Here is a 14863-nt window from a genome sequence, read left to right as displayed (position 1 = left end):
TGGCTGCTGAAATACTGTCTCCAGTTTTGGAGAGGGTTCAGACAAGAGACAAGAATTATTAGAGGATTTGAAAACATGACTTATAACGATAGACTCAAGGAGCTCAATTTATATAGTTTAACAAAGAGAAGATTGAGGGATGACTTGATTACAGTCTATAAGTACCTACATACAGAACAAATATTTAATATTAATATCAATCTAGCAGAGAAAGGTATAATACATTCCAATGGCTGCAAGTTCAAGCTAGACAAATTCAAACTGGAAAGAAGGTGAAAATTTGTGAGGGTAATTTACCACAGGAACAATTTACCATGGGTTGTGGTGGATTCTCGATCACTGGCGATTTTTAAATCAAGATTGGACGTTTTTAGAAAAGATCTGCTCTAGGAATTTTTTTGAGGAAGTTCTAAGACTTGTGTTATACAGGAGTTTGGACTAGATGGTCACAATGGTCCCTTCTCAACTTAGAATCTATGAATTACATTTAATTTATTTAAAATTGTATTTACATAAGCTTCAATTCATGTTGTAACACTATGTGAAAGCCTATATTTCAAAGAAACATGAGGAATTTCATTTTGTGTGTGTATATATCACAAAGGTTACTATAGATTACCTACTCCAGCCCCCAAACAGGATAAAATATTTAAATTATCCTACATAACATTTTGAATCTGCATAATTCTTTCCTCTGCCCCACTATTGCTCTTGTGTAACATTCATACTCATTCTTAAAATATGTTTTGGTGAGGACATAAACTGAATAATTTAAATGCTCGCATAACACAAATCATTGTGAAAATGTGAGTCCATGGCCTCTGCTATTTACTTAGGGTCTCATACTTTACATTTGAAAACAAAAGTTGATTGTGATAAGTGTGTTCAAAAGTAAAGCCTCTGCAGAGAGTTAGTCAGACAAAAATGTTGAATTGGTGTAGTATATGGTTTTATTTTCTCAAATATTTTTCTGCTGCAAACTGGTGGACATCCCACCCAGCTGCAGACAAAAGCTACATACTCATTCCAGAGTCAAGATGACCCCCATCTTGGGGTCTAGCTTTACTAGCAAAAAGGTAATTTCAAAATGATACTCCATGAAACCCCAACCTAAGCCTCCTCTCTAGGCTGGTTTTTCCAGAGGGTTCCTTTCCCTAGGTTAAGGCTTCCCCCCCAAACTGTAGACGATAGCTTCCTCTCCTCTGTGTCTGCCGTTCTTATATAGCCCAGTGAGTTGACTGTAGTTAACCTGCAGGTCTCTGCTGGGCTCCAAGACGGTCTAACAAGATGGAGAAAAAAAGAGAATCCTGTCGCTGTTCCATGGCCTATTGCTAAAGGTTAAGAATGAAAATCACTCCTCGTTTTAGAGGCCTCTCTTTTTACTGACTATCCCAGAAGGAACATAAGCTGTCAATTCTAAAGTTGCTTAAGTGCAGCTATTTTTAAATGAGACATTTGAGGTCAGCCTGGACATCTGAATTTAAATGGTAACATTTTCATTACATTTTAGAGGCATTTCAAAGTACACCATCTAGAATCGATATCTGAAGTAGCTACTATTTTTATCTCTGATGTTTCATTTGAGTTTTCTCCTCTGTATTTTTTGCCTTTGTGGCAGCTTAGCCAGCAATCACTAGTGTAGGAAATGTTTTGTTTTGTTCTTTTATTAATTGCTTGTTTATACAGGAAAGCCTTATGTATTGGCTAAGTACATGGCAACCTCAGTGCCACTTACTAAGTGGGTATCAGCATACTAGTGGACCTGACGTGGCCATTCCCCAGTGGGCTAATCCTGGACTGCTCTTCCTACATCAGTATTGATTTATGGGCTCCATTCTCTTCCTCTTGATTTGCACACAGATGGACTAATCTGACAGAGGTTAACTGCAGAGTGGCTCCCCAATCACTCGTCAGGACCAGTCACTGTTCTGTCTTGTTCGGTTCCAGAGCTGCCTGGAATTCCAAGGACAAGCCTCTGAAGTGTCCCCTGGAGATCCTCCATCCTCATCACTATGATCCTTCTGCCCTGAGTCAAACCTCATTTGTTCAAACTGAATTACAGCGATGCTCAAAATGCAAGTTTCACAGCTCAGTTCCTGAAGTAGAGGTCAGGGGTGGCAGCTGCATCAAAGATCAGTTTGAGGAAGCCTAACCTGCAGTCTCCCTGGGCTTGATGCCTCTGACTCAGGGCTTACATAAGGCTGATCAAACTGCTGCATAAAGCTTCTTTAAAAGGTCACAGCTGGGTAGCTTTCCCATTCATAACCTCTCATGGAGGATTTCCCTCAAAGACTGGCTCTCTCAGTGTGCTGGTATAAGAAATAAAAAAAAAGGTGGTTTCTCCCTCAGACTGAGTATGGTGACAGATTCCAGCCCATGCCAGGAGGACAGAAAAGACAAGGGCAGCCAACCCATGGAGGTTACATGCCTACAGTTCCTCATCAGAGGAAGGTATAGCCTCAAATATGGTTGAGGGATTGGGGGCGGGGGAGGAGGAAAGGAAAGCCTCAATCCTGGTGAGGGATTGAGGGGGAAGGAGAAGAAGAGCCCAAGCATGGTTGAGGATGGGGAGCCCAGCAGTCCCCTTTATTCCCTTCCCCCACCTTCCAAATGTGCACAGCCCATCTGCACAAGCCTCAGCCACCAGGGACTGACAGCCAGAGCTCTTTGTGAGCTCACACCTCCCTTGACACATTCTTGTGCCTCCTTTGGGATGCACACCCCATAGTTTGAGAACCACTGGTGTAAGGGAATAAGTAGAAGTCCACAAGGCAAGAGATAATTCTTGATTTAGGCCTAAGTATCACACAGGATCTTGTCCAAGAGGTGACTATAACTGAACCACTCTGTAATAGTGACTATAATGTAATTCAATTTGGTGTGAGGGAATGTGGTCTGTTTCCACAGTGCAGAGATTAATAGCATGGTCCCCCAAGGATCTGCACAGGGACCAGTGCTGAAAGATATTCATACATGATTTGGAAAAAGGGGTGAACAGTGAGGTGGCAATGTTTGTAGGTGATACAAGATAACTTTCTTGAGTAAAGTCCAAAGCTGACCGCAAAGAATTACAAAGGGATCTCACCAAACTGGGTGACTGGGCAACAAAATGGCAAATGAAATTCAATGTTGATAAATGCAAGTCAATGCACATTGGAAAACAATCCCAATTATACATACAAAATGATGGGATCTAAATTAGCTGTTACTAATCAAGGAAGATTTTGGCATCATCGAGGATAGTTTTCTGAAAGTATCTGATCGATGTGCAGCAGCAGTCAAAAAAGCTAACAGAATGTTAGGAAAGTGATAGGTAAGATAACAGAAAATACCATAATGCCACTATATCATCCATGGTATGCCCACACCTTGAACATGCATGCAGTTCTGGTCACCCCATCTCAAAAAGATATGTTAGAATTTAAAAAAGTACAGAGAAAGACAGCAAAATGATTAGGGCTATGGAAGAGCTTCCACATGAGGAGAGATTTAAAAGACTGGGAGTGCTCATCTTTGAACAAGAACAACTAATGGGGATAGAATAGGTCTAAAAAATCATGATGGGTGTAGAAAGTAAGTATTATTTATGACTTTTCATAACAAGAACCAGGGATCATCTGATAAAATTAATAGGTAGCAGGTTTAAGACAAACATAAGGAAGTACTTCTTTACACAACACTTAGTCAACCTGTGGAACTCATTGTGAGATGATGTTGAAGGCCAAAAGTATAACTGGCTTCAAAAAAGAATTAGATAATTTCCTGGGGATAGGTCCATCAATGGCTATTAGCCAAGATAGTCAGGGATGCAACCCCATGCTCTGAAGATCCCTAAACCTGAGGCTGCCAGAAGCTGGGACTGGACAACAGAGGATACATCATTCAATAATTACCATGTTCTGTTAATTCCCTCTGAAATATCTGGCACTAGCCCTTGTCAAAGGACAGGAGACAGGCCTAGATGGGTCCTTGGTCTGACCCAGTATGGCTATTCTTATGGAATCCCAGAAACCTGATCTGCAGATGGGTCAGAAAAGATTTTCCTACTGCTTCCCCCCATCCTTAAAGATGGTTCTTGTTTCTTCTTAGTCTGCTGCAGTAAGTGACTTTTGATATCAGGTGCACCTCATGAACTTAAATTCTGTCTGCTTCCACACCCTATTTGAAGTACCACTACAGCCCCTGCAAAGCATTCTAGAGTATATTTGGGAACTATAGATGCCCTCTGAAGAGGTTTAAGTAGAAATTCATGGGGCACTTGGTGGGTTGGTGAAAAGAAGGGAATAGGCAGCAACAGTAGGAAGAACCCATTTTTTGCATCAGGTACCAGTGCACCAAGGTCTATTTATATAGCACATTTGTCCTGTAACATTTTTACAAACTAAAATTAAGCAATACACTTACCCCTGAAATGCAACCACTTCGGATATAAAATGTGCCATCCATGCAACGAGTTTGAAATGTGTATTGAAGAATACTGAATGCTGTTGAAGAGTACAGAGGATTTAAATAGGTAAGATGTAGTTACCCAAATCAGGATTTGGTTATAACACTGAGAGCAGTCCACTCTTAAGCGCCCTTGGCACTTTCTTTAAGAACTACAACTAATAATGAGCTTGGGTTTACATCTTAGCTCTAAAATGGCACCTCCAGCAGCACAGAGTGTCCTCTAATGACATAGTAGGATACTGAAGCAGTACTGACTTGAAGGACAGAACGCCAAATACTGAATCACCAAAACCAGTACAGTAATTGGGCTTTCCTTGGAGAAAACAGCGATAAGGCCAAATCTTGCTTATCTTGAAACATTTGACAAGATCACAGCACGAGGTGATATAGCTGAGAATGGACAGAGTGCACCACAACACATACCCTCCCCCATAGGGTATTGTCCAAAAATCAGACACTTTTAGGTGGTGTAACATTATAAATGTCAGCTGCATCACACTATATTTTTTGACAAAAAGATAGTAGTTTGAAATTTAAAGCACTGGAACACGAGATAGTGTTTATTGATGTTTTAGCAAATTCATGTCATTTTATTTTTCTTTCTAATGCTTAAGATAAGAGCAAATACATATGCATAGCAGTAACTTTATGCAAAGGCTCTACTCACATGCATATGTGTCTACAAAATTTGGGCATTAGATTGTGATGTTCCAAAATATCTTTGTGTAAATAGGCTCAACTCCAATATGCCACTTAAGTCAGAAGCACTAATGTATTTAAAGTAAAGCACATGTGGAAGTGCTTTGCTGGGTCAGAGCTATATTGCTGATGGCACTTGGCTTCCACATTTTGTTCAGGTTGCTGGTCAGCATATTTAGTATTTGTCTTCCAGAAGCCATGCAGAAAAAATCATAAGAGTCAAATAAGGTTAAGGCTGAGATTTTCAGAGCCATTTAAAAGGATTTGGGTGCCCAATCCCAATTAATTGTAATTACTGGCATGCACATCCTCTAGGAGGTGTTGAAAATTTCAGCTTAAAAGTATGATGAATTTTAAGTCCATTGGACCCAGTCCTAAATGAAGTTGATAAAGTTCGAATTGGCCATGCAGCTTGAATGTAGCAGAGACTAGCAGCCATAAGAAGCAGGTTGCAGCAACTTGAGCATCATCAACCCCAGCCATGGTGGAAGTTAGAGCAGCAGCAGGCCTACTCTATTACACTGGCATAAGGTTCCATGGGTCTTAAGACAATAGAGGATCAGGCTTAGCAGGACTCTACTCTGTTACATCCCCTCCCTCCCATACCTTGTCCCTGACACATTCCTTACCTCCTCCTATGTCAAGGATGCAGGGGGTCAGTGGCACAGGGGGTAGCAGAGCTTTCTTTGCCAGCTTTCTGCCAGGCGGGAATTCCCCTATGCACTGGGAATTCTCCACTGACTATCTCTGGCCATATTAAGGTCCCTTTATGCTATTTATGCTATGCAAAGTGGCCTTAGAGAACGGGAGAAGACAGCCCCTTGACTTCAACAGGAGTCAAATTAGGCCCATTGCCTTTCTACACAAACTGAATATTTTAAGTCCGACCCCGATATGGATTAGATGATTCAAGATGTTAAATGAAACAAAAGAGTGTGGCAAACAGGAGCTAACATTTTTTTTTAATTTGAACATTAAACTTCCTGTAATGAGTGCCACCATGTTTAAACATGGACCCATTTCTCTGATTCTTACACTTCGTCAGAAAAGTGATGGTTACATACTTAACTTATACAAATTCATTCATTTGCTCACCACAATCTTTCCTGCTTTCTGCCCCGATATTGTTTTAAGGTCACTCTTTTCATTGCTTGTGCAAACAAACAATAATTGCACAAAGCATCTTGATACCATGTTTTAAAAAAAAATATATATAGATAGATTTTTTTTTGTCTAAATTTGTTGTGCTCTCATGTTCAGATTCAGGTAATGGAATAAATGCTAGTAGATGTTGGTGAATCAGGCAGTAGTATACAATTCTTCCACAGATCTCTGATTTGAAAATGACATACGGCTTACCTCAACCAAAAATAATCTGAAGCGTCTGCTGTGCTACAGTTTGCAGCTGCTGATGCAAAGGACCCACATTGGGGTCCCTAATTGTCCACTACATCATATGAGTTACTCATTGACATCAGCTAACACTGCAGGTATCCTGTGGTGGGAAAATTAGGCCTCAACATGTTAACCAATCTATCTTTTCTTTTTAACCAATCACTTTTCTTTTTAACTTTGCTGGAGTGTGGAAGGGCACGGGAGTCATGCTGGAGTTTTTAAATCAAACTTCCGAATATCTCTGAAAGGTTTGGGTGCGCACTGGTTAGAGAGATAGTCCAAGGCTTAGTAGGAGTAAAATCAGGGGCTCTCATTTTAACTAGTCTTGTTTGACCATTACCATCTTAAACATTCAGCACAGGATCAGACTAATACTCTGAATGCACTGGATTCCCCTTTGTATCAAGGTGGCCCTTTTAATACTATTCAGGCAATGTAAAAGAGCCTAAGTGTAAGTGAGAATCAGGCCCAATATATTTGCTCAGTTACACAAGAGGAGGGAATGAATCTCTCTGCAACAGAGGAAAGGTACACTAACAATGCTTGCGCACTCACTTTTGACTGCTTATGGCTAATTCCAGAGCTTTCTAAAGTATTATATAAGCCGCATGTGTCCCTCCTGAGAAGACAGTGGACAGCAGATGTATGGCTGAGCATATAGTTTCAGCCAAGATTTCCTACAGCACTCAGAAGTCACACAAGCAGAGTAGTAGTGCTTGATATGTCAAGGTTGAATTACTTCTTTAGGTCACTATTACAGGGGTGCCCTACTCACCCCTGGAGTGCCTCACTGTATCCATCACTGGATTGCTAGTCTGTCATCCCTTCCTGCAGCTCATTTGTGCACCTTGCTATTTCTCTCTGCAACTCGGAGTGCTCTCTCTTCATAGCTTTTTGGCTTGGCCCTTCCACTGGACAACCACATTAGGCAGTCTTCTGCTCCAGTACCTGGTCCGTACCCAGTAGCAGAACTCAGGCCAACCTTCTTCTCCAGTCCCCAGACTCTACAACCAGCAACCAAGCTCTGCCCTGCCCCAAACCTTATAACTGTTTCCCTGAGCTACTCCCACATCACCTCCCTCAGGCTCTTTCTCCACCCTTCTTAGGGCTCACCCTTCTCGCAGAGCCAGAACTTCTAGTCTCCCCCTTTTCTTATTCTATAACTAGAGCATGACGACAATCCCCCTGTACTGCCAATGTCCTACCTTTATCATAGCACCACCTGTTCCTTCTCAGCTGGGCTCTAGTCCCAATCAGCGTCTACTCATCCAGCCTAATACCTCTCAGGTGTGGTCTGCCAAGATAATTGCCCCCATCCTCAGCCTCATTAATCCTTTCAAGGCTGGTCTGGGGCAAATACAGCATCACCATCACTGCTGCCCATTTTAATTTGTTACAATACTCAGATCCTGGAATATTTTAAAGTAGTAGACATTTTACCAATTCAGAAATGTCGGATCTGCAAATTGCTCACGTCCTTAGGGCTGATGAGCTCTCAGGTAATCATGAGCAGGCAATCCCCTTCCCTAGTTCAGTGTTATCTGCGCTCATTTTCAGTAATGGCTACATAAAAAGCTCAATCATGCTTTTATCTTCTGTAACTCTTTTCATTGCAGGCCTGCCCTCCCCTGTGTGGATCATGCAGATTCTCAGTCTCCTCTCCTCACATTTGCACTGCAGTTGTTGCTATTGCAGCTTCTGCCATTGTAGAGTTTGGTTTACTCCAAAATTATCTTCAACAACAAAATAATTAAACAAACGAACAAACACCCCAGCATGACATAAATAACAATAAAAACCCATCTCCACCTAGAGCTTATTTCCTCACACACAACAACAGTCTTGGCCCCTGCTCCATGTGCTGTGCACTGCTCTGAAAACACTAAAAAGCTGGAAACCTCGTATGCCCATCCCACTGAGAATTCCCTCTGTGTGTGAGTTCTGGGTGAGGGTGGGTACACTCAGCTGACTGACAGAAAGCAAGTGGAAACGTCACAGGGGAGATGTGGCCCTTAAATCACTTTTTCTGCCTACAGTTATGAACCCCCCTTCCTAACCTCACTGCTCAAATGTATGAATTCCACCCTCTCCTCTCCTCTCCCCCTTCCTCCCCAAAAACCCAACTGATTCTGGATCCCACTCTTGTTCTTTGAAAAGAAACTGAGGCTAGATCGATTTTTCCAGTTCGATTGAGTGTCAGTGAAGACGCTCAATCGATCCGGAAGTTGATCTAATAAAACCATCTCCCAAAAAAGTATAGCGCAGTGTTGACAGATACGCATTTCCCATCGGTGGAGCATAGTGGAGACGGCATGCAAAATGGATGTTATGAAGTTTATGGGAGTTATGCAAGCTACTCTACGTAGCTCCTGTACTCCCATGAACTGCTGCCAAATTTGCCAGTCAGTGTAGACCAGGCTTGCGCAAGGATTTCTGCAGGGCTGCAGTAACCTCTGTATCTCCAGCAGGGGGGCATTGAGAGAGGAACAAGACGGCTCCTTGTTAGGGTAGGGATTCTATCTTCTTCCCCAAAACAGCAGCACATCACCCTCCTATGGGGTAGCTGCATTTCCCCCTCTACCCTGCTTCTATTCCACGCCCTTCCATGGTTTCATTTAGCCTGGTGCATGGAGAAGTTATATGGGTGTGTCTAGGGCCTATACATCCCTTAGACTGCACAAGCACACTGAAGATTCGGCTGTAAATTCTGAAGGTGCTTCCTTCCCCCTTGTAGGCTGAAGCTTTACATCTTTAGGAATTAGGAAGAGTAGGATCCCTGCCAACATGTGGCATAACTGACATTCCTTAAAAATTCATAAATGCATTTAGAACAAACACCATGTTTCTGAAAATGAGATCAGGAATATGATTAAATAAGGCAATCCATTTTTTTTTGAGTTGCAGTTTTGCAGCTAAATAGATACATCAAGTCATAGCAAATAATATTACTTCTAAGGAATAAATTATAATTGGAAATGGAAATGTTGCTTTAAGAGCAACTTCTCCAGTCAGTGAATGACCATGCAGCAACATTTAAAGAGTCATATGCAAAATCTTTTAAACGGAAGCCCTGAGGAAGAATGACTTACTGTTTTTTGCTCATATAAAAAACCTTTGCATTTAAGCATTTGATATTTCCCTGAGAAATACCAGGGAGACCTCTGGTGACAAGCCGTGGTAATGCTACCGATTTGCATAATTCCAGAGGGGTAGCCGTGTTAGTCTGTATACAGCAAAAACAACGAGAGTTCTGTGGCACTTTAAAGACTAACACATTTAATATTTGCATATTTTCATAATGAATTTTACACTGCTTGAAGCTGGAGTTTAGCTAATTTGTATTAAGTCGAGGTTACCTGACATACACATACCAAACACATATACACACAAATCCCAACCTTGGCACCCCACCCCACCTCCAACTTGATTTATGTCTTTATTCTAAAATTTCCATGAAATATCTATTGCATCAGATGCTCACGAGGGGACCATGATAGAGCAGTAGTGTGAAAATGCAGTATACACTCTTAGCAGATGAAACATTAGGTGTGAAGTTAGCTTTGGGGAAGTGGAGATGAAATTAGAAGGGAAGAAAGGAAACCTGCAATAAAAGTACAAAACCACCACATTTTAAATCCTGCATCAAAAAAAAAAAAACCCGCAACAACTTTTGGGAATTTTTATATGGTCCCTGCCATTTCCTCATTTGAGATATTTTCATTCAAACAACAATTATTCTAGTGACGCATTAGCGGTCCTATAGTCATGGTTGAACATTGCTTTCTATTTAAGAGTCAGCTATTCTAACCTGCATGCTTACTCAGATTATTTTAAAATTTGCTGTGCCTTGTGGGAATTGATCAAATGATTGTCCACTCTTGTTTATCACAAGTTATTAACCAATGCCTGGGATGTGGAAATGACAGTCTCAGTTTATGGAGTGAGGGTGCAGCTTGCATCATATTCGCACCATGCGCCCTTCTCCAGATGAGTCATAGAGAGATTTTCCATGCATGGAGGAAATCTGACACTTCCAGGCACAGAGAAGTGTGACAATTGTGGCAAATTCTGTGACTCACAATGGAGAGAACTAAATAACGCCCCCAGTCTCTGCTCAGCTGAAGCCATCCAGTGGGGAGGTGAGGTTCCGTCTGCCACACCCTTTATCCAAAACCCCTATCTGAATCCCTTCCTTGTCCCACATGTATCTCATGTTGGGGGACAAGGAAAGGAGTTGGAAAATACAGAAGTTCAGATAATAAAGCAGAGACCCCCGGCCAGACTGCAAGGAGGATGAAGAGAAGGAGCTGCCCCTGGCCATGGGGGAGCCCTCCTTCCTGCCGAATGGCCTCTGGGACAGTGCAGGGAGCTCCGGTAACCCCATTGTCAGGGGAATGAGTGAGTGGGGCCATGACAGTGGAGCTGCAGAGGGCTCCCGGTGCTGCAGGTTCCCCATCCCTGCAGGTGCAAGGCGCAGGGAAAGCTGTGGTCTTGGCCTGGTGGGACAGTGCGGGGTGGGGGGCTCTGCTCTGCCTCACACTTTGCACCTGCAGGGATCAGGTGTCACTGGCCCTGTGGCAGTGCAGGGAGCCCTCTGCAGCCCCAATGTCATTGGAGTGAGTGAGCAGGTCAGAGCAGAGATCTCCGGCCAAGACTGCAAAGTGGAGTATAAGCCCCCAGCCATGGGGGTGGCCGGGCCATTGCTGAATGGCTGCTGCCCTCTTGATTATCCCAACAAAATCCGTTTTCCCCATGCGATGTGGATAATTGGGAGTACATCATGGAACATCTGGAAAGGTGGTTCTGATGGTTAAAACAAGAATTCAGGAGATCTCGGTTCTGTTCCTAGCCCTTCTTCTCACTTGTGAGTGACCTTGGGCAAGTCACTTCACTTCTCTGGGCGGCATTGTCCTCATCTGTAAAATGGGCAAGATGGTAATTACCTGCTTGGCAGGGGTGACATTCATGAATGTTTCTAAACCATTTTGAGGTCCACTGAGAAAAGGCACTATATGCAAATGCGCAGTAAGAATAAAGAGCTAATGCTTGAATGCCTGGGGCTCTTCCTTCTGAATAAGCAGCCTTCATCTGGAAAAACAAGACACATTTTTGCTGCTGTGTGTATAACAGATTCCCCCATTAGGGTTATCACTGAAATCATTAGTGTCTCGTAAAGAGATTCACCTCATACAGATTACTAATGACATGGACAAGGCCAAACAGGCTATTATTCAATTAATGGATGAAACCAAAGAAATCCCTTCAATCCCCTTAGTAGGAATTGGATTACGGGAATACATTGTGATACAGGGAATTGCGCCCCCATATGGCCAGGAGTGGCATCACAGCTCTTTTTCAGATTCACAGCTCTGCAGATGGTCACTCTGGCATTGTGGCAATATCTCAGCCTGGTGACTCAGCCCTGTGGCCAGGTCACTATCTTTAGTTCACCCTTTCCAGGATTCCAATTGTCTCCAACAGCCCAAAAATGTCTTTAAGAGAAATAAAACTCCTTCCATCTTTGACTTAGCTTGCTGCGCCTTGCTGGGTTCAACAACCTCTACAATGTGCTTGTAAGCCCCCTTCCCTGGAGCTGCAAGGGAACCAAGTCCCACCCTGGGTTCCAGCTGAGGACCCTGGAGCAAACAGCTGTGTCTGCTCTTTTACCATTGCTGCAGTTTTCCCTTAGTCATGTCATAATAACTGAAGTTCTGAAAGGATAAATGGGTCTCAAGTCAGTTCCAAAATCCCTGAACCATTGCCAGGGTACAAGATGAATCTAGTAAGGTATAATACAGGTTACGTTTCTTCATCTTTCTCCTACTTTGCTGGAAGAAAATGTATGTAAATATGATTCATTCTATCGTTTTTACAAACATTTATTCCTGATGCTGTCAACACAGAATGCAAAAATGATGTGATCCTTCCCTTGGCTGAAAAGAAAAGCCTCTAATTAGGCTATTCCACTAATGATAAATGGGGCAGTTCCTTGAATTCGTGATATAACTGATATCTTTCAGTTGTAAGCTTAAATGTCAGAATTCTAGATCCTCCACGATAAACAAGATTCTGAAAGAGTTATTATAAGTGGTTTGAAATGAAGATAAGTCATTTTAATGACAAGGTGCTCAGCATCTGTTATCAATAGCAGATTCATACTGTTACCATTACAACTCCTTCCAAAATTGCTCATTCTGCAATTCCTGATGGTCAGCATCAGTGCACAATGGGCTTTCTGTTAAAAAGTTTTGATAATGATAATAGAGCCTTCAGTAAGTTTCTGAATAAATGTACATAGAAAGTTTATGAAATTCAACTGCCTGTTCATGATTATTGCATCTTTGCTCTGTGCCATATTTTACATAACCTTAAACTTGCACATATTGATTGTCCAAATCTGAGAAAAATGTGTCTTGGTTTTCTTCGTTTAACAAAGAAATGTGTTTTAAATTGTTGTACTTATAAGACCAGCCTTAAAACATGGGCATGGATCTAACCAGTAATTTCTTGTCTCTTGTCTTATATTTCGATTGTAAGCTCTTTAGGGGCAAGGACTGACTTTTTATTCTGTGTTTGTACAGCACCTAACACAATGGGATCTTGGTCCATGTCTAGGCTACTAGGTATTACCACAATACAAATAATAAGTGTCTACTTCTGGAACAGGGGGTTCCATGGTTCCATGAATAGGGCACTAAACTAGGAATCAGAAGAATGAGATTCTGTTCTCAACTCAGCCAGTGATTCACTGTGTGATTTCAGGTAAGGTACTTTACCTCTCTTTGACACAGTTTCCCACCTGCTAAATGGAGATAACAGTATTTATCTTCCTCCATAAAGAGAAGAGCTGGTCAGAAGCATGCTGTGAAAAATTTTGAAAATTTTTGAAAAAGATCTTACCATTTTTCAACCAGTTATAGTAAAGAGCTTTGTGATCTAGACATGAAAAGTGTTTTATTAAAGTGAAATATTACTACTACATATCACACAATCTAAGATAAAGACTTGTTCGAAGGTCACTGGATTTGTCATTTGAGCCTTTCCCTCTCGCTGAGTATGTAGTAAAAATAAACACTATGGTAAGTGATGTGCTGTACTTATATGAACATCAAAAATAAAAAAGTGTATTGTAAAAGATGCAAAGATACATAGGTAACACTATACATTCATAAAATTATATCTATGGCTATTGTATGCATGTATGCATTATACATATATTGATATGATTTTATATTTATATTATATATAAATATAATTTTAGAGAGAAACCTTTCCAGTTTCTGGTATTCTGAACAATGACAAACAACATATAGCAGCTAGGAACTTTAGCAAAAGATAAACATGAGAAACAAGGCCAAAAGCAATTGTCATATTTTCTATTGCTATTTAGACCTCTCCAGTGTAATTCCTCTAGACATTGTGCTCATCACACATGTGGAGAACAACACAGGAGTTTTTCTGCTTGTAGGCATAAACCCAACCATTACTGTTTTTTGTTCTGTACAAGGGAGACACGTTAATATTCTTCCAGATGGAGAATATGGGGAAAAACAGTCAAAATGATCATATCAAATCAAAGATGCAAAACAGAATATAAAACTGAAGATAAAAATGAAAAATATTGACTATATTTCTGTTTTCTCTTAATTAGAAACTCATTGGGAAACTATGGCCACTCTGAGGAATTTAAAATTTAAATGTTTGTTTAAAATGTTGATAATACATCTCTTGCATTACATTGTATATATATTATAGCATTATCAATCTATCTATACACTTAAACGCATATGGGACTGTTAGCCATGTAATAGATTGCATTTAGCATACACATTTTGACAACCTCACCTGCACTCTGCTCAGTAATCCATCTCTGCTGGACTATTTCTAATATTCCAAACCTCTGATTGGCTCAAACAGCTGCCATTTAAAAAAAAAATCAACCTGCCATAAATCTTTTTCGGTCTGCCTCACTCCTCCTCCAATGTGGAATTTCTATTCCCTAATATTACCCAGTCCTAAGGTACAATATGCAGTCCTTGGCCAGTGCCCAGTGCAAGGTTCAATACAGTACATTTCAGGGGTAAAATACTGTTGGAAAGGGGAGATTCCCAAAAGATAAACAGTACTTGCTTTTTAGCCCTGGTAGGTGCTGCTATATTGGACTTTAAACGTAAGAAATCTTACTGTGTGTGTTCTGGTGGATTGAAAAAGTATTTTAGCACACTTTAGAGATATTTTATATGTATTAGCTTTAGTTTTCCTTCCCCTCTAAGCCCTGTATAGTTCGACTTACAATAAATAAGGCATCAGGCTTGCAGGT

General features: G+C 41.2%; 1 long non-coding RNA gene across 2 annotated transcripts; it reads right to left on the bottom strand.

The window, feature by feature from the left end:
- Positions 1–1034: 1034 nt before the first annotated feature.
- Positions 1035–7711, bottom strand: LOC137150979 (uncharacterized). Of its 2 annotated transcripts, none has more exons than XR_010919134.1 (4): positions 7319–7711; positions 6508–6643; positions 4405–4484; positions 1035–1279 (listed from the first exon to the last, which is right to left on the bottom strand). It is a non-coding gene; the product is annotated as an uncharacterized lncRNA (long non-coding RNA). The 2 variants fall into 2 exon arrangements; XR_010919135.1 differs by having other exon boundaries at positions 7492–7711.
- Positions 7712–14863: the final 7152 nt, after the last annotated feature.

The sequence above is a fragment of the Emydura macquarii genome, unplaced genomic scaffold (assembly GCF_026122565.2).
Source record: "Emydura macquarii macquarii isolate MOO-44397 ecotype Brisbane River unplaced genomic scaffold, CSIRO-AGI_Emac_v2 contig_1043, whole genome shotgun sequence".
Taxonomy (NCBI): domain Eukaryota; kingdom Metazoa; phylum Chordata; order Testudines; family Chelidae; genus Emydura; species Emydura macquarii.
This window is presented reverse-complemented; position numbering and strand designations above follow the sequence as displayed.